This window comes from Notothenia rossii (genome assembly GCF_949606895.1).
Source record: "Notothenia rossii genome assembly, chromosome: 1".
NCBI classification, from domain to species: Eukaryota; Metazoa; Chordata; class Actinopteri; order Perciformes; family Nototheniidae; genus Notothenia; species Notothenia rossii.
Genome location: NC_136912.1, coordinates 58,514,623 through 58,535,542, shown reverse-complemented (window position 1 = coordinate 58,535,542; position 20,920 = coordinate 58,514,623). Strand labels below are relative to the sequence as shown.

The 20,920-nt window shown below is 39.2% G+C and overlaps 1 protein-coding gene across 6 annotated transcripts in view; it reads left to right on the top strand.

The window, feature by feature from the left end:
* Window positions 1–642: 642 nt before the first annotated feature.
* Window positions 643–20,920, top strand: part of znf644b (zinc finger protein 644b) — a 33,895-nt gene continuing 13,617 nt past the window's right edge. For 3 of the 6 annotated variants that reach the window (XR_013803246.1, XM_079654239.1, XM_079654238.1), the window contains exons 1-2: window positions 644–912; window positions 5,769–5,818. The gene's annotated coding sequence lies outside the window, so the exon portion shown is untranslated. Of the gene's footprint in view, window positions 913–5,768; window positions 5,819–6,360; window positions 6,450–20,920 lie in introns of all 6 variants that reach the window. The other 3 variants (XR_013803247.1, XM_079654240.1, XM_079654241.1) reach the window with 2 other exon arrangements.

Here is a 20,920-nt window from a genome sequence, read left to right as displayed (position 1 = left end):
TGAAATAAAAGTGAATATTGTGAAAATACTTTCTCATAACATTGAATGGCAATATTGAGAATGTGGTCACATTCTCATTCATAAAAAGACGAGCTCAGAGTGGTAAATTCAACTATGTATCCATTACTTTTAGCTAACTCAGTCAACAATTAATGCATACATGTTAGCTATTTCAGACATTAAGCCTTTAAGTTTAGCAAAGATTATCTTACCAACTCACACTTTTTGGCTATCTAATTATCTAACCATTTATCAACTACTTTTAGCTATTTTTAACCCTTGCCAATAATTTGTGATTTTTTTCTGTATTTATTCAATTAGTTTTTTCAATTTAGCTTGAATGCAGTTGAGCTCATCCCAAATATTCCATGTCAACTGCAAAAGTAGCCCACCCCCTGGGATGCAAGTATGCTAGCCCTGGTTGAGAATAAGTAATTTACACAATTATTATATATAAAATATTCCTATTTTATATCTCATTTGATAGTGAGTCCATTATAAGTCTGTGTATCTCTGAACGAAAACGTAGGTTGTAGGCTAAATTGATTTGATATCAGGATGCATTTCAAGGTCATGAAACTGACTCAAATAAATTGTGTTGTCACATCTGTTCCCAACCATTTTCAAAATATGGCGCCGCTGCCATGTGTCGCTTTAGTTAAGTAGTAACGTCATTATGGTGAGCTGTTTTAAGTTTGAATGTCGGGAAACTAAAGTGGACATGAAGCTTTTTCGGAGTGAGCAGTTTGGGTGACGTTTTCCCTCTACCTCCTGCTGAACATCCCTCTCCTCTGGACCAGAGTGCAACCTGCGTGATTTTAAAGCAAAATGGCGACAGTGTAACAGAGTGGAGAGCCAAGTAACTGGGTCAGGTGCAATGACAAACCTGAGGACAGCCGTCTTCGTCCTGAGGTAGGTGATACAGCCTTTCGGAACTTCTGATGTGCGCGGGGATACATTGTATTCAAGTACGGTCATTAGTCTGCCGTGTGTCGCTGTCTCTGTCGTGGGTCGATGTGAAGGCATTCAAACACTGCAGTGACCAACACCTGGGAGCTAGTTTACCTCAACTTCTATCTGTTCGATATTGCTACACAAAGTGTTTCTCCAATATGCCGCTGTTTCAGTTGTGTCTCTGAGGCTCAGCCTGTGGGCAGAGCAGCTAGCTGACTGTCGCAGAGCCTGTCAAAAATAAAGTCACTGCTAAGTGCTAACAGAGCCAGCTCTTTGCTATCTAGCTAAGTTGTTTCAGTTTGTACTAAAGGACAAACAGTTTGTGGACACAAGCCGGGTTTCTTTGGAGTCAAACGAGATAAACTTGGTTGTTACTTTGATATTTTTGTAGGATATGCAAAGCATTGATGTAGAGCTGCATGATAAACTGGGTGTATCAAGTTTTAAATCTCTGACTATAAATGGCCCTATAGAAACAGAGTGATGTAGTTGTATGGAAATTACAAAAAAGTAAGGTCAGTGGCAAAGCAAACTGCATGTCAAGTTGAGATAGCATTGCCAACATTATTACTGCAGAGCTACAGCAAAACATGACAGCACCTAAGCTCATGTAAGCAGCCTTGATTCAAAACATACATATTGAAGTTCTTAAATGATAAGTAGACCAAGCAAGCATAAAAATAAAGACAATATTTACCTTCCTCCCTTTTCTTTGTGTGTGGAATACCCTCACAGATTCATCACAGATGTACACTTTCTCCTATCTATTTTTCGACTTTCCACAACAACTCCCACAATGCAATGTGTGTTGTATTTTATAGAATAAAAACATTATTTTGTGTAAAAGCCTAATATAACGTTCAGTAATGATGCAAATAGGTTTGATCAGAAAGTTCACTGTAATTATAAAGTTAATCAGTGAGTCTATGCACAGGGAGTAGGCTATAGTGAATGAGGGATGGCTATAGGTTTAACCAGACAGATTTGTCGCAACATTGGTGTAATTCTTTAGATTTATTTAAAAAAAATGTATTGCAGGTCAAAGCGACTAAATTATCAAAAGCCCAAGCATGTCCCTTCACACGAAGCTGCTGTTTATGATAGCAATGTCAAGCCTGCAAGCAACAGAGAAAAAGCATTTCAAACATGAACAAAACTTGTTTCTCTGCAGTTGCAGAAATAACACGTTGATCGTTTTTAATTAACACATGGAAGACTTTTCGATTGATAGCTTGTTAAAATATTTTAGCCTTACCAGTAACGAAACAGCCAGAGAGCATCTGGTAGAACTGTTGTCAAGTTAAAACACAGGTACGCCCACAGTCATTTTCTCAGAGCAGAATGTTAGGCAAACAGATAAGGTTGTCGTTGCTCCGCTGGTCTATGGTGCCTCTGCTACCTCACTTTGCTGGCAAGCTAGCGGGTGAGACTGCAGATGTGTTGTCATTGTAGTCAGACCACTGCTTTGTACAAAGTTGACCAAAGCCTTATCTTTGTTAGTTATTTTGCCATCTGAGTTGTGAAACTAAAATACTTCCGCACAATGCTCCTATGTACTTTGGTGTCCGGATTGTTTGCTCAGGATGGCTTTCCTCACTAATGACCTCCATTTCCATAGCAAAAGACAACACTGGCATGGTTTACTGACAGGTCAATAGGTCATGCAATTAGTCAACCTGATCACAAAGTATTTGTATTTGTTTTGTTGTTTTATGTCCTATATAACTGTTGCAATGTTGGAGGAGCTTGGGACTTTATCATTGCCATTTCTACATTGTAACTACTGTACATGCAGGGTTTCCCACACATAGACTATACTTGGGCGGGCCGCCCAGGTATAGTAACGGCCGCCCAAGTATATTTCGCGACCTGTTTAGGTTTTTTTGTTTTTTTTGTCCGTGACTTGTGGATAATGATCCCTCACTCTACGCCTCCAGTACCCAATCCCAGACTGGCCATCGGGAGGACCGGGGGGTTTCTCGATGGCCTGGCCTGTTAAGTGGCCTGCCTCACACAGGGTGACTGGCCGTCTACATGATGTGGCCTGCCTCACACAGGGTGACTGGCTGTCTATGATGTGGCCTGCCAACATGGCCACTGTCATACAGATCATAAATCAAAGCCCTTGATTGGTCTCTGTGTGTCATTCAAGCTCGGGATAACCTCAGCTCAGGTGAGGTAAAGGACTCTCTGAGTGTTTAGATTGTTAGTGTAAGTTCTTAGTGGGTCTCAAACGGTTTGTTCACCATTTATGTAAAGACATATTTCCATTTGAGAGGGTAGTGATTAGTCAAATATGCATGAATAAATAAATAAAAAGTTAACTAGGTGAAAAAAGGCAAGATACACTTTTAAAACTTGTTGAGAGCTAAAACTAGTCTTTGCTGCTGCCTCAAATAGGAGAGGGGGGAGAGGAGAGGCTGATTCAGGAGCACAGACACACTCACAACTATAAATGAACCAAAAATAAATAAATAAACAAGTTTCAGTGTTTTTCGTATTGGAAATGGGATGTTATTGGTTTTGGCCATGATTTTATGATTATTGAAATGTATACAGTTCTGTTTCATATAGGTGTTTCCATAGATCTAGTCTCTTTATTTCCCCCTCAAAGTGCACCAGATTGATGCATTTCACTCCAACATTTAACTTTTTTTTTTACCGGGGGTGCTAGCCCCCGGATCCCCCAAGAGGATTTGAGTCCACCCCCACTTAAAATCACATTGATAGGTTCCTAAATACATTTACCATTTTTTTTAAAATAGTAACCCATTTCCATATGTTTACGTGTGGGTAGTAGATTTAAACTATAGGGCTATCATTATGGGCCCTGCCTGTACCTGTTCGCTCTGCCATTGCGTGAAGGGTCTGTTAACAAGCGACCACGCCCCCCCGCTCCCGCTACCACCACCCCCCCAAGTATATTTTAGATCTGTGGGAAACACTGACATGCTTTTGAACCTTGGATCTATGAATCTTTGAATTTTGAAAAAGAAAACTACTTCAAAAATGCAGTTGTGCTTGTAAACTATAAAAACGATTTATATATTAAGTACCGGTAAGTTGGAACTCATGTTCATGTCCATGTTGATGCCCTAGGATGGTGATAGTGAATACATATCAGCAGTTATTGGTAAGAGTTTCATTTTGAATGGCGCTTCATACATCCATGATCCATCCATCCATCAATCTGTCCATCCATCCGTCCGTCCGTCCTTCTATCCAAACATTTCAGTCTCCCATCTTTATCTTTTGCAATTTGTGATTTTCATCAATCATTGAACCAACTAATTGCCAGCAGAGATAACAAGCATAGTTGCATTACTCATATCTCGGTAATCAGATCAGGAATAGAGGTTTTATCAAATCAAAGCGTAGACCTACATAAGTGAGTCCATGACTCCCTGCAGGTGTCTATAAGAAGAGCTTACGTGGCTATAGGAGGAAGTCAATGGCAGCTTATCAGCCTGGTGTAGGTTCTACTGCTCAACTAAATAAATCAGACGGTCGAGGCATTTTATCCACAAATTGATTAAATGTCACTTGACAAGGTCAAATATTTTAACCAAGATGCTTAAAGTCCATGAATGCTCAGCATAGCAAACAGTTCTGTGTTCTCTGCTGGTCTGCCCGGCTGCTTACACTGCTATAACTGAAGACACCGGGGACTATTTAAATGTGAGAACACTGGCCTGAATTAGCAACTCAGCTGAGGAACAGCTGCAGAGGGGAGATATTTTAGTAATCAGGTAGATCTACCAAGAACATTGAGGTCTGCAGAATTATATCAAAGGCGAGGAAATAAGGGCGGATATCCATAGAATCACACCGTCTGAATCACTGAAAGACTCATTAAACCTCTGCATGGAAATGAATTTATATCAAAGTTGTTTTCTCTTGGTGATGAACATATAGCTGTTCTGTTTTCACTCATAATATATATGCCTGTTCCCATTTGGCTGAATATAAGTGTTATCTTTTATTTTCATGTTTAATCATTAGAAAATAGTTAAAGTTGCATCCAACACAATTTCCCAGACACCATGGTTATTTAGTAAATGCTTGTTTTTTCTTAACGCCAGGTATTCCGTAAATCCATACGCTTTGCTTTTGATGTAACGTTCTCAAAATGGTTGTTGATTATTGTTTTGCGGGAAATCGATTAACATATCCTCTTAGCTTCAGTTTCTGTATTGAAAACATTTTAAGTTAATTAAATACCCTTGGCAAACCATTTTCCTAATTTAATGTTCAAATTGAGCTTTAAGTTGAAGAATAATCAGGAAACATAATGGGCTGTCCCTAACTTTGCTGATGGTGCTGACTTTTTCTTCACATTTAGGCTAACAATTATCCTGTAAAATACTGTGGCAACACCAAGGCTGTGCCCAATCATTGTTTTAATTGTTTAGTCTGTTGATTATGTTTCCTTTCTTAAACCACAAAAAGGGAGGAATTTGTTTTTAATAAATGATTAACATATAATCTGAGTATTTGTTGCTTAACCCTTTGGGTTTTTGGAGACACAAACACAGGAACACAAAAGATCCTGTAACACAATTGATCTTCTGATCATCACAACGCTTATGTGACGCTGCCATAATCATGTTTTCATGTACTTGTGTGGATTTATTTAGCAAGAACAAAAATCAAGCTTTTATTTTTGGACCTTAATACAGAGTCTGCATTTGGAGGGACAGATTTCCTTAGGCAGGGTGTGTCAGATGTGATCACAAAATCTTACTGAAGCTGAGATGTTTTTCAGTTCTCTGTTGTGAGCAGTTTAAAGTTTGAGAACATGTTCTCTGTTACAGATGAGTTTTCCAGGAGCCATGAGGGGGAGTCTGTGCTTCAACATTCACTGGTAAGTACATTACTTTTCTTATTTCTTTCAATGTAACTTGTTAAATATTCTGCCTCATTATTGAGATCCACTTTCTCTAATTTGACAAACACAGGTGTTAGTAGAATATCGTCTCTTATTATCAGCTTTATGATTGAGACGGGAATCACAACAGGGTGACCTCCTGTGGAGCGACATATGTTTATTCAAATAGCCATTGATCTGAAATTAAAAGTATTTGAGCGGGGAAAACTCAAAATGAGTGTTGATTGCTTTTTAATTGAAAAGAAAGAAAAATGTGTGTGTCTGTGGAGTCTAATGTTCTTGTTAGTATTATCATCATTATAATCACAATGGCAGAGCATAAAGCAAAAATGTGACCGTCTCTGAAGAGGTGTTAGCATTCAGAGGCACAGTAGTATGTCTCCTTACCGGCTTAACACCTGAAACTGTAGCTCCGACGTGTGAAATGCTCTCAAACTGTAGCTGGGTGTGATTAGCAGTCAAATTAAATCTGAGATGTCAGTTACATGTGTCAGTGCTTCCACTCCTACACTTGGCAGGTTGTAGGGAGTGACAAGCTGGCTGTTGATTATTCTCCGGTGTGAAACCCAACCAGTGTTTACTCCAGTCTTTGTTCAATCCTAAAAATGTAAGTCCCTATTTTGATGTGGAAATTGTCACCATGATGAATGTGTACCATAGTAATTTAATCATGAAAGGTATTATTTGTAACTTGTCTGCGTTAAAATGTCTAAAAACGACTAGACCGGTGTAATACATGTTGTTGAGTTGCATTATTGCATCAAACCATATACTTTTTTATGTTCAAACCTAGAGTAAAACATCGGTTTCAATGGGGCTTTCATATGGTTAGCTTTCATGGCGACATCATTTTAATCCAGTTTTAATACAGATTTTGATCAAGTTTTTTTATTCATATAAGGATTTTATGATGTCTGGAATTTAAGATATCAGAAAAACAGGCCGAGCAAAAGTTAGTGTCTGGCCAACCGCATTGAGGAAACATCATTTTTAACATGAAACTGATTTATTAAGTATTTTTAAAAGTTTTATTTCCCGGGTCCATTTGTTTTGAAGAGGAGGAGTTAAGTTTGTACCACCAATCATAAACGGAAGCACTACCGCATTACCATTTTTTATAACTACGAGACCAGTGTTAAATATGTTTTTTAGTTGCTAACGTTCACTGTCCCCATTGTTTTTAACTACATTCAGACATAGTGAAATCTCAAATGTTAATCAGGGTTCCATTTATTCATCTGTAATGTCATTGTATAGCTGTGAAAATGCTTCAGCGTCTTGGTTCTCTGCCAGAAGGGGACATTATTCAACTTTTTTTCCAGTTTTAAGACGGATTATCTAAACTTCTTTGATCTTGGTTCTATTTATCCATAAATATGTAATCACCGGCCTCTCTGAGGTTATCTGAGAAACAAGCTAAAGTTTACTTCAGTTAAAGAAATACAGATGTTTACATTGAAACTGCACTATTAAGTGTTCTTTCATTTTTATTTGCTGGGGCCGTTTGTTTTGGGTAGGAGGGGGATAATTCCAGATAATTCAGCTCCGGGGTAAAACACTTTTTAACTATGAACAATGAGGGAACTCTGACTGGGAGAAGATGACAAAAGTTTTGGTAATGGCACTTAATAACTGCTACTTACCAAATCGTACTTAAAATGATAAAATAAATGTGCATTTTAATCAAGGGTTCATGTATCATATCCATTAGTGCGATGAGACACATTTAACATTATTATGCAAAATTCTTACAGAACCTACATTTCTCTGCAAAGTCCACGTAAGTTTACGTACAGAGGAGTTTGAGGTGGTTAGACGTTGAGGTGGTTAAACATCAGTTAGACGAAGACTTTCCCTCAGGAGACTGCTGTTTATGTCCTGCTGTGACGGCTTAATGCTGTGTTCACACCGGACGCGATGCGATGTTTGGGGGCGGCGCGATTACATGTAAAGTCAATGCAGAGACGCGGACGACGCGAATTCGCTCCGACGGCAAGCATGAAGCGGTGGACGTGAGTTCCGTGGAGCGATTTGAGGCGATTGAAGGGTTGAAGCGACAAATGCTCGAGTTCAATTTTTTCAACTCGAGTGTCATATTCACGTGACGCGATCTCGCGGTAGCCAATCAGCGGTGAGGATCTCAGCCTGCCGTCACTGACGTTCAACCAGAAAACATCAGCCGTTAGCTGTTAGCAGTTAGCACTCTGAGCTCACTGCTCCTCATATCTTTTAAGAAACTGGACAAAAGTTAAACAAGTATAAACCACTGACTGTCTGTGTCATGGCGAATACAGTCGCTGGTTTATTTCTGTCTGTAGGCCGTTGTTGTGAGTGTGGAATGAGCATATACAACGTTAACTTAGCCTGGTCGACCCGAGGCCTGTACTACGAAGCAGGATTTGAGTTTAACAGGCTAACTTCAGTAAAAACTCGGGGTTTCCGGTCCTACAAAGCTGGTTCTCTTTTTAGCAGGCTAGATCTCCATGGTAACTTATGCTGTGCGGCTAACCTGGGGGGTATACTACGAATCTAGTTCAACCTATCCTAGATATGTTTTGAGTTATCCGGTTGACTTAATCCAAAACAAAGCCGCTCTTGCTAAACTGTCCTACAACGCTGGCTATCAACTGGTTTGCTCAAGCCAGCCGTGTCCTCTAGTTAGGTGCGCGTTCACATAAAAGGGGTGGTATCTGGAGCATTCGACCAGTCACAAACATGGAGAAGCGTACTGACAGCGCAGCGTCATACTTCCTGAATGAAAAGTCAACTATAATATTTGTCAAATATGAAGAAGTTAAAATGTAAACATCCATGACTTAAATACTTTATCCATGATAAAAGCCACATAGCTGCACCTGCAAGGTGAATACAGCTGGTAAAAGAAAAAGTGTTTGAATGCGTACATTAACAGGTTTATCATATCACTGCCCCGTCTAAGACACGAGTGGATCTGACTTTAATTACATTTGACTCGAGTGTTTCGTCAACTTAATGTGTTGCTTAAAATAATACTTCTGCATACAGTATACAGGACTGTCTCAGAAAATTAGAATATTGTGATAAAGTTCTTTATTTTCTGTAATGCAATTAAAAAAACAAAAATGTCATACATTCTAGATTCATTACAAATCAACTGAAATATTGCAAGCCTTTTATTATTTTAATATTGCTGATTATGGCATACAGCTTAAGAAAACTCAAATATCCTATCTCTAAATATTAGAATATCATGAAAAAGTATACTAGTAGGGTGTTCAACGAATCACTTGAATCGTCTAATTAACTCGAAACACCTGCAAGGGTTTCCTGAGCCTTGAAAAACACTCAGCTTGGTTCAGTAAACTAAATCACAAGTATGGGGAAGACTGCTGATCTGACTGCTGTCCAGAGGACCGTCATTGACACCCTCCATCAGGAGGGTAAGACACAAAAAGAAATTTCTCAAAGAGCAAGCTGTTCACAGAGTGCAGTTTCAAAGCACATCCACAAAAAGTCTGTTGGAAGGGGGAAATGTGGCAGGAAACGCTGCACAACCAAGAGAGATGACCGCAGCCTTAACAGCATTGTGAAGAAGAGTCGCTTCCAGAATTTGGGGGAGCTTCAAAGACAGTGGACTGAAGCTGGAGTCCAGGTATCAAAAGTCACTGTTCACAGACGTGTCCGGGAAATGGGCTACAATAGCCGTATTCCCATGGTCAAGCCACTTCTGAACTCAAGACAACGGAAGAGGCGTCTGACTTGGGCTAAGGAAAAGAAGCACTGGACAGTTGCACAGTGGTCCAAAGTCCTCTTTTCAGACGAAAGCAAGTTTTTTATTTCATTTGGAAGTCAAGGCGCCAGAGTCTGGAGAAAGGCTGGAGAGGAGCAAAATCCAAGTTGCTTGAAATCCAGTGTGAAGTTCCCACAGTCAGCGATGGTTTGGGGAGCCATGTCAGCTGCTGGTGTTGGTCCACTGTGTTTCATCAAGCCCAGAGTAAATGCAGCTGTGTACCAAGAGATTTTAGAGCACTACATGCTTCCGTCTGCTGAAAAGCTCTATGGAGATGAGGAATTCATTTTCCAGCATGATCTGGCACCTGCCCACAGTGCCAAAACCACCAGTAACTGGTGTACTGACCATGGCATTACTGTCCTCGATTGGCCTGCAAATTCCCCTGACCTGAACCCCATAGAGAATATGTGGGGTATTGTGAAGAAGAAGCTGAAAGACACCAGACCCAACAATGCTAATGAGCTAAAGGCCGCTATTGAAGCCTCCTGGGCATCCATAACACCTCAGCAATGCCACAGGCTGATTGCCTCCATGCCACGCCGCATTGATGCAGTAATCCGTGCAAAAGGATTCCCAACCAAGTACTGAGTGCATTAATGGACATTTTCAAATGTTTGATTGTGTTTTGCTGTTATAAATCTTTTTTTTTTACTTGGTCTGAGGAACTATTCTAATTTTTTGAGATAGGATTTTTGAGTTTTCTTAAGCTGTATGCCATAATCAGCAATATTAAAATAATAAAAGGCTTGCAATATTTCAGTTGATTTGTAATGAATCCAGAATGTATGACATTTTTGTTTTTTTAATTGCATTACAGAAAATAAAGAACTTTATCACAATATTCTAATTTTCTGAGACAGTCCTGTACATGTGACAATGTGAGTGTTGCACGGCCAGATACGGCTCAGCTGATTCAGATAAGGAAATATGATACGTTATGATGTGATATGAATGATAATGGGACACATCGACGTCTGCACTCACAGTGCCGCGGACTGTAGGCTACGTAATGTTACTTTGATTCGGTTACTTATGTTGTGGCAGATATTTAATTAAGCTTTCTTAACATAATAGTATAATAATAGTTATAATAGTCCGATTGCTCTGAAGATGGGAGGTGATATTCTATTCATTTTCACGTTCACACAGTCGGTGATTTTGGCCGGCCGAATTTCCTGCAACGGAAGTTTAAACTGTATTTCCTCCGCACACTGAGCTCTGATTGGTCAGCAGGCGTGGTGCTTTCACTGAGTTGATCTCTTATCCTGGAACCTATCCTGCTTCGGAGCACAGACTAGGTTCCAGGATAAGTCACGATGGAGATCTAGCCCGCTAAAAAAGTGAACCAGCTTCGTAGTACCGGAAATCCCAGAAGTTATCTTGCTAAACGAAAATCCTGCTTCGTAGTATACCCCCCTGGTCGGGACAAGGTTAGGTTGCAGGCTAAGAGCTCAACTCAGTGAAAGCACTGCCTGCTGACCAATCAGAGCTCAGTGTGCGGAGTTTAAAGTGATCAAGTCATATTACAGGATAAAAGAAATACAGAAAAACTGCCGTTGCAAGAAAGATGGCGGCAAAAATCACTGTGTGAACGTGAAGTTTGTGAACATTAATAGAATATCACCTCCCATCTTCAAAGCAATCTGACTATTATAACATTAGCGTTAAGAAAGCTTACTTAAATATCTGCCACAACATAAGTAACCAGCAACATTAAGTACAGTCCGCGGCATATCACATCATAATGTATCATATTTCCTTATCTGAGTCAGCTGAGCCGTATCTGGCCGTGCAACACTTACAGTTTCACATACTGTATGCAGAAGTATTATTTTAAGCAACACATTAAGTTGACGAAACACTTGAGACAAATGTAATTAAAGTCAGATCCACTCGTGATATCATAAACCTGTTAATGTAGCCTACGCATTCAAACACTTTTTCTGTTACCAGCTGTATTCACCTTGCTATGTGGCTTTTATCCTGGATAAAGTGTTTAAGTCATGGATGTTTAAAGTTTAACTTCTTCATATGTCTAATATTATAGTTGACTTTTCATTCAGGAAGTATGACGCTGCGCTGTCAGTATGCTTCTCCATGTTTGTGATTGGTCGAATGCTCCAGATACCACCCCTTTCATGTGAACGCGCACCAAACTAGATAGGACACGGCTGGCTTGAGCGATCCACTTGATAACCCGCGTCGTAGTACAGTTTAGCGAGAGCTCGTATGTTTTGGATTAGGCCAACCGGTTAACTCAAACATATCCAGGTTAGGTTGAACCAGCTTCGTAGTACAGGTCTCAGATCTTCATTCAGAAAACAAGCATTTTAAAAGGTTTTTCTGCAGACTTGTCAGGCATTAATTCATGGTTTTTATTAACCGGTATCAGTATGTTGTTACTTCGGCATCATTTAGAAACGTGTATTACAATTTAATCACGGTAAAATATGTTCATTTTGTTGTAGTTGTAGCTCCCTCTCCAGCGCGTCTTGTTTGAATGACGCGATTAAACACAGCTGGCAGCCACGGTGAATCTCGAGCGTTTAGAACGATGCGATAGGAGCGATTAGAGCGAAGCGAATATTCGCATCGTGTCCGGTGTGAACGCAACATAAGAAAGAGCAAACAGAATTGAATGGCATGTATGACCATAATTAACCTTTAGAAAACTTCACTTTTACAAACATTTGGTTTCGAAAAGCCTGTATAAACCGCTCTGCATCCCCAAATCATGACATTTTGAATCCATATGTTGTGTTAGGGAGGACCAGGACCCTTGTTGCCAATAGGATTTATTACACATTTGTTTTACACATGTACTGTATGTGCAAATACATGGACTTAAAATCCTCTTACTGAAACGTAATGGTGAACATTCACTGCTGCTGCAGTAGGATGGAGTTATAAGGCAGTTTTTCCCTGTCTTAATGTGATGGCAGCCCTACTGAGAGGGATTTGCAGAAACATATTTTTGGATGAATTTGTAGAGATCAGGGTTCATTCTCTCGTTTTGATTCTCCGGTGCAGTCTGATTTATATAAAAACCCTCAAGCTAGAAGCTTTTGAAGCCAGGTTATTTTAATCCAAACTTGGATTTCCATTCTTTTTTAGTTTCTAGTTTGGGATGTTTTTCATGTTCACAATCCTGGATTTACATGTACATTGAGTGGCAGTGTGTTTTTTAAAGGGCCATGGGAGTTACTCTTTCTTGGAGAAGGTTTTGTTTGAAAGGAAAGACAGATTTCCGTTACTTAAATTTAAGAAGCCGGCAGGTGAGATTGCTTTTTGTCCAAGGCTGAATGAAGCAGTAAGTCGGGAGCTGCAGATGTCCACAATCCAGCCTCTGCAGATCAAGCCTCCAATTATCCTGTTTCACTCGGGTTATGGACCGTTTCCTCCACTAAGGGGCAGAATATGATCACTGATGTGCTCAGCCCTCGCTCAAGGGGATGATACAAGGACAAGCAACATCAGCTAGTGTGCAGTGTGTAATCACATTAAATTGAATCAAAGGAATGATGCATGAAAACAAAGAATAGCTTATAATACGAAAAAATTACATTTTGTAATTAAGTGTAACCTGAAAGTAAATCAAAGATAAAAAGAGTCATGTTAATATACAGAATATTCTAAGGTATTATTATGATAAATATAGGTTGTGTTTTTTGCATTTCACTAACCTGATGATTACATCTTGATTACCTAGAAATATATTTTTGCTATATTTTAGGCCTGATCAAGATAAACCAAAGTCTGCAAGAATGTGAAGTCAGTATTTAACATCTCATAGGTCCAAACAGCTCTGTGTTTGAGGGTTTGGATTAGAGAGCTTCCGTTGAACATGAGCTGAGAGGCGGCTAACCCTTTCTGTGGTACTGCTCTAAGGTTGAGCTCAGCACTTTCCTCATTAATGTCCCACTTATTCTCAGAGTTGGCTGTGATATTTGAAAGATTTGAGCATGCGGGGCACAGGTTAGGCATAATTATGCTGACGGAGGGCTTTTACAGCTATGCTCAATGAAATCTGGAGTGTAGGATTAGACATGCAGAAAGTTATATAGTGATTAACCTTCATTTGAGTCCCCTCCGTGATCTCCAGAAGACAAATCCGCCTGCTGTCAGGTATATTTCTCCACCTTGATAAATGACCTTCAAAATGATAGATTGAGGCATTTTTTCCTTCTTTTTATGCTTTTGAAGCATTTGTTTGCCCTTTTCAGGAAGTTCAAATGCTTCCTTAAAATACAAACCTCTTCGATTTCCTTTGAATGTATGGCAGTATCGATTCAGAGGTAACTTAAAGGTCCTCTGTGGAGTTACTGACCACTAGGGGCGCTGTGGAGCATGGCAAAAATACCCAGTTAATGTATCCTTGCGTTCTGTCTTATTACATTTTTAAAGGAAAGTGTCAGTCTCTTATCATTGCAATGAAACTTATGTTCTGCACAAGTCATCACATCATGAGTCATCACGTCTTCTTGCCTGTCGGTGATATTTGGTACTGGGGAGGATTTAGTGCCACACCAATTATTTTACCATTGAAGTGTCTGCTGCTTCTTCAAAAGACCATACATTTATACAATTACAGATCAGATTGTATCAGATTGTAGTTCAAGGGGATAATAAAATACCAACATTATTACCACAACCAAATAACTTGATTTAAAAAAGGTTCATGAAACATCAGCTTTTGGTTGGAAAACATTTTGCCCCCATTAAGTGATTTCTGTTTTGGAAAATACATTTTGGGGGAATTATTTTCACAGTGTGTGTTTGTTGGTTTTATTTATTCAGGTTTAATCTGCAATACAAAAAATAAAACAGGTTTTATTTTTATATCAAGAAACTGGGAGAACATCCTGTTAACCTGTTAATGAGAAAAACTATTGAAAGCTAGAATGTCACAGTAAAGCTCAATTTAATTAACTGAATATATTGATGCCATCATTTTCTACTTATTATGCTTAGACATTTAACACTACCATGCATCTATATTAGTTCATGTCACGACTTTCTAATCATCGCTAATCATTATTTCCTTAAATGCAGCATGATGAATGAAGCTATAGCTAACGTTATCTTGTTCATGCGTTTGCTCTTTGACGCCACAGAAAGAAGCCTTTCATAACAATGGCGGGTCTCTTCCCTCGCCCCTTCAAGAAGGGACATTTTTGAGCCCCTTTGATTTGCCCCGATTTGTTTTGATGTGAGGAGTGAGTGGTTTTTAAAATCTCCTTAACTCCCCAGGCCTGGCCCAGCCTCCCACAGGGCTAATGACCGCAGCCCGGCCCGTCCTGAATAATACAGACGCTTGCTCGGTGGAAGTGGGGAGGAGGGCACGGGGTTAGACGTGGGCCCTCCTTCTACAGTACACCTCCATTGATAAGATTGTATTAATTGGTATGAATAGAGAGAGATTTCTCCCTCTCCTTGTATACATTTAGCATTATACTCATTAGCTTCCCTTTGCCTCCCAGCGAGTTTCTCCTTCACATCCCCCGGGGTCTCCTGGGAGGCAATTTGCATCTCTCCATGGTGTCCCTCTGGGGTTATTGAGGAAATATTAGCCTCTTTTCTTCTGTGGCCGACCCTTTGATTTATTAGGATCTGGGGCTGATAGAGTGCCACTCACATGTTAATGACTGGCGCTGATACAGGCCCCCGGTGCAAGACCACGCATTGATCCGGGTTGAAAAGGTACAATTGACAAGCGGCACTGAATAATCGCCTTACACGCGTCTGTGTGTTTATGTGTGTGTGTGTGTGTGTGTGTGTGTGGACCTTGGGATATGACAAGGGAATCCCACTGCTGTCAAGGCCGCTGCGCTCAGGCTGTCCGTTTTCCCTGATAGAGTTAGATAAATAGGCTTTCGTTGCCCCTCTGAATTCCTTGTGACTTTTTGACAGGCGCAGTTTTGGGCGTTTTCTCGTCAGAGGCTGGCTGCTTCTTTGTTCTGCTATTCATGTCATCTCTTTGACCCCATGCGGTGCTTATTTGAGCCACTTCTAGCTCTATAAACCCCATCACAGGCTGCAGACGACACACTTGATCCAGTTGCTGTTAAGAGATGTTCTCCAGGTCTAATAATAGAGATCTAGATGACTACACTTTGGTTGCCATTAGTGACTACGGGGCCGCTGCTCCCCGTCCCCGCAGCGGTGCACTCATATTATGTTTTAAAGAAAGATAATGAGAGATTTCATACTAATACCTGCGATACTTGACATGCCTTCAAATTCAAGCTCACTGATGTCTGCTCAGCAACATGGAGCCCGTCCTCAATTTAGAGAGCAGTTTGACACCGACTCCCTTTCATCTGAATGGTCACATGTCTGCGGCAACAAAGTTTGATATAAATATATTTCATTTTTTTCCCCCCATCTCAACCGGAGAGGTAAGCATCTGCCTAATCATAGCAACAACTTCTGTCTTGGTTCGTGTCTGTGTGCTCTCAGTTATATGGTAATAATAACATTTAATAAAAGTCAACATATCTGCCACTAAAGCAAAATACCCAGCGCTGCAGCCCCTCTACATACTAAGAGGGTTGGGAGGGTTACTATAAAAAAAATTTTTTTTACAATAACAAGTTACATTAAAAAAACTGTTATCAGTAACGTAATCTAAGTAACAAAATATAAAGTAATGTAACCTGATTACTTTCCATTACTGTTGGATTACCTGAATAATAAATTATAGATAGATACTTTATCGTAAGTTGGGAAATTGTTTCTTAAAAATAGAAGAAAATAAATATATAAACACAAAAAATATAATGCAAAACAATACAAAAATAAAGAAATATCAATAAGATAATTATTAAGTTATTATTAAGTATTAAAAAAAAAAAAAATTAAATGAAAAAAAAATTCAGGCAATGGCAAATTCAGGCAGTTAACATTTTAATATATCTCTTAATTTTTTTAATATATTTTAACATGGTATTCCACATTTTTAAAGAATCTACCGGTAATCTGATTACATCCATGTTCATACATTGTGATATATTCATTGTGCTACATTTTTTATTTTTACCGGGTAATAAACTTGATTCCGATTAATGTTACTGTTCGGGAATACAGCTTGCTTTTTTTGTATCCTGATTATGCAATCCCGTTACATGTAATCTGTTACTCCCAGACCCTGCTTATAACAGATTAGAGTTTATGTATATCCATTGCGCAGCTCATGCATATTGTTATGAAGGAGTAATGCAAGAAATGGAAATGTGCCATTTCGACGAGCCGGCACAGCTTGCCAAAAGCGGGCAAGTGGGTAGTGCTTGTGGTGGTGCTCGGGTTTGTTTTCCTCTCAGTGTCGGGGGGTTGAGAAGTCATGTATCTAAACAGAGCAGATATGATGTTTATGAGAGCCATCTGCTCCACTGCCCTCCTCAACGTGAGAGCAGCCTCATTAAAACGGTCACATGCCTGAGACATTTCTAACTGCTGTTTTTTCTTCTTCTTCTTACCCTCTTTAAAAGGAGTAGAGTTTAAAACTAACAAAGCCTTGGGAAATCCCCATCAGACATCCCTCCCTTAATCCATTTAATTTTGAAAGGTATTGTTTAAAGCTTTAAAGTTTATATCGTTTAATCCCCCTCCAACACTACGGGCAGCAAATGAGGCTGTGTCAGCAGCTTGAACAGATATAATCTACTCCACACAACAGAAAATCCTCCTTCAAGACAAGGTTGCATGGGTTTCCTGTGAACTCCCCGTTTGATGTTTCTACCTGCTATTGAACATGACTTCTGTCTTAACCCAACTGTCACTCGCTCCCTGTCCCCTTTTATCACTCCCAATGTTCTCGCTTCACCTTTTTTCATCAGTAAATCTACCATCACAGCCATTTCACTCATTCCCCTTCTCTAGGACGAGGGGGGCACGGAGAAGTTTGTTTTGCGGGCAGGATCGGGGGGGCTCCTCAACACAGCTTTACTCGTGCAGGATCTCGGACAAAGAACAGGATTGTTTCTAATGCACTTCTCTAACAGTTTTTATACTTTTTATTATGTAGCTGCAGATACCTTTCACACACCACGGATTGTGCAAGACATTATTACTTATCATTTTTCCATTGTATTTGCTAGAACAACTACAAGGGACTTTCATTTTGTGTTGATTTTGGACCCCTTGTGAAGTACTGCCTCAAGTTGTAAAGGTCTTGATCTGACTGCACATGCATTTGTTTCGGAAGCAAGTACAAAGTGCTTCATTTTAATAGTATTTTTCTTTGTTTAACAAATCTGTTTTTGGCATGCATAGCAATGAGTAAATGTTTTTATTAGCGACTTTGTAAGATTAACAACTGTAATACAGTTTGTGTTATAGCTACGTGAATACATATGATTGAGAAAGAAAACTCTACAAAGAAAATGTCCTTTAATGTACTGCTGTTTCTAAAAAGTTATCTGTAAAAGTGTGATGATCAGATCTTCCGGTCATGCTGTAAATCGTTCTGATATTGCAGGCAATCTGACAAGCCATATTGGACAGCCATAATAATAATTTTATAGAAATAACACATATTATCTCTGATGGTCTACTCTGCTTATCTTTGGCATCCGAAGTAAATCGAAACTGTTTTAAAACCACTGAAAAGTTGTAACTCTGAAGCATTATTTAGAAATGATGCTAAGCTAGCAGCTAGTTAGCCTATCTAACCTAAGCTCAAATTGGAAATGGGGAAGCAGCTAGCCCAAATCTGTTTGAATTAAAAACATATATTCCCTCCACAGCCGATTGTTAACAAAATGATTTGTATGCATTAGACATTTGACAATGAAGTATCATTTGAATACTTCCAAAAATATGGAGCTGCTCCTTTAACTTATCTTTTTCTAAGTCATTTGAATGAACACTCGGTATTCTTTATTGTCTTTATTACAAAGAAGATCATTTTATTTGCAACACACCTCCTATGGTACTCCTATATTGTCCTTTAGAGTCTAATTTGAGTCGTATAACACGGTATATATTTTCACTCAAGCAGTAAATTACATTGTTTAGTTATCAAAGGCTTTGTGTAATTACATTTGTGCAATTCAGGATGACAGGGCTGATAGTGTCTGCACAAGATGCTGGCATACATAATCACAGCCAAAATCCCATTAGGGAGAAAGAAGACCATTATTATGGAAATGACCTTTGGGTGACAAGAATTCAGTGGGATAAAAGAGTGCGTAATCCAGACAAAGACATGGTGTGAAGCCGCTCTCTTTATTTTCTCCTGTGCTAATTTACTAAATTTAGGGTGTTTCATGAATACTCCAAATTGGGGTTTATAATTTTGCTGCTAAAAAAAGAAAAAAGTCACTTTCAAGAAAGGGAGATTTGTGGCGTCTTGCTAATTTCTGCCTACTTTTCTTGGTACTGAGAATAGAACGGCAGGGCTAGGAAAGTAGATGTTGTGTTTACTGTGGCACCTTCTCCGAGAGAACACACTCACCTTGGGATTACCGGAGTGTCAAGCTGAATCTCTGTCTGTTTGTTTTTGAGCCACTCTTTGATACCTTCACACTTAAGAGGCAGCTTCATAAATTCACACTGTGTCAAATAAATCAATAGATCCCATTAGCCCAGGAAGTTGTGTAGTGCAGTACTTGAGGGAGCGTGGCTCCCCTTGTTTAGACGTCTATGCAGCGGAGGCGATGGCAGAGGAGTATGAGGCTGGCTGTTGATTCGTACAGACAGCTCCAGCAGTTGAAATGGTTTGGCTGACTGGTCCCAGTTGGTTTTTAGCGCCGTCTCCACTGTGCTGCCAGCCCGGGTCTTCAGTTGAACAGGAAGAAGGAATTTGCTTAGACATTCACAGCCTCTACAAGCCTACAGCGCCAAACTCTCTTCAGTGTGTGTGTTGTCCTCAGTAGACCAGGAAGTTTGGGTTATTTCACTTGTTTGCACTGAATTGTGTTCTAAGTTTAAAATAAACGTCTCAACGTAAATATCTTTTACTTTTAGCATTTTTAGTGGATGTCAGGACGTTTCCTTGAGATGCTGCTAACAATAATTATCCCTATGAATTAATAAGCAGATCATTTTCTAATTATTTTATTTTATAAAATGTCAAGATTTTGTTTAAAATGCACATTACAATTTTCTCCAGCCCAAGATGACTTTGTCTTCATGGTTTTGTTCAATCAATAGTCCAAAAAAGAATTGCACATACAATCATATACAAGAGAAAAAAAGATACAAATACTAAGATCTAACGAGCTATTACTTCTAAATGTTTGGTATTATTTCCTGATAAGTGACTCGAATGATGTTGGATTCTTTCTCTGTCAGTTGACTGTCTTTCAGTAGAGCCATTGCATCAAATGTTCTATTGCTGTTTCTGTTCTCCATGCTCTTCTGCATACCCAAAGAACACAACCATATCAAATAAATCTACACAATGTATATTTAAATAACAGGTACATTCAACTTCTTATACTTGAGCCTTTTGACAGCAGTTGCCTGTTAAACTGCTGTCCAAAGCTGCATACCACACAGATTATATTTAGTTCCATTGCCCATTATCATGGCATCCATTGGTTTCTCTAATTAAAAAGATTGTAAAGTAATTAACTGACTTTTTTTGGTTTCCAGTCTTTAAGTTCAATTAAACCATTTCCATTTATTTATTTATTTCAAGTTATTACTTGTATTTGTTACCCAATATTCATTAATCCTGCTCATCCTCAACTGATGCTTCTTCTTCCTGTTGGCTAATCTTTCTAGTTGACTAACCCCTGATTGTCACTGTCCTCATCTCAAACTATTTTTATAAATATTTGTATTAGGGTGTCACGTTTTGAGAGGCCTTGCTCAAGGCCATCTTGACATATAAGAGCCAGGGAACCCTTAACACTACCATAAAGACTCTACTGCCATTCAAAGAGGATTCTTAAAAATGCAGAAGACAACAAAATGACACTGACACTAACAGGTCAGATAGAAAGGCTTCACATTCATCTAGATAGAAGTACATTGTTGACTGATCATTACTTACTACTTTGTACTTACACATAGCAAATGCACTACAATAATTAATTTGGGCACTATCTTTGACTGTCAATGTATATGTCATTTTCATTAAATGTACGGAAAAGAATGAGTGCAGGATGAAAGAGAATATAGTTTGACACGCGCCGAGGTTGTGAGCCAGACTCAAATCCGTCCTGATGTGAGAACATGGCACTGATCCCTGCCACTGTGTGCCATCAGTGCCATGTTCTCACATCAGTTAGTGAGTCACCATCATTTTAACTCACTAACTTGAAGCCATTTTTATTTTGGTACAAATAAAAGCTTTTATT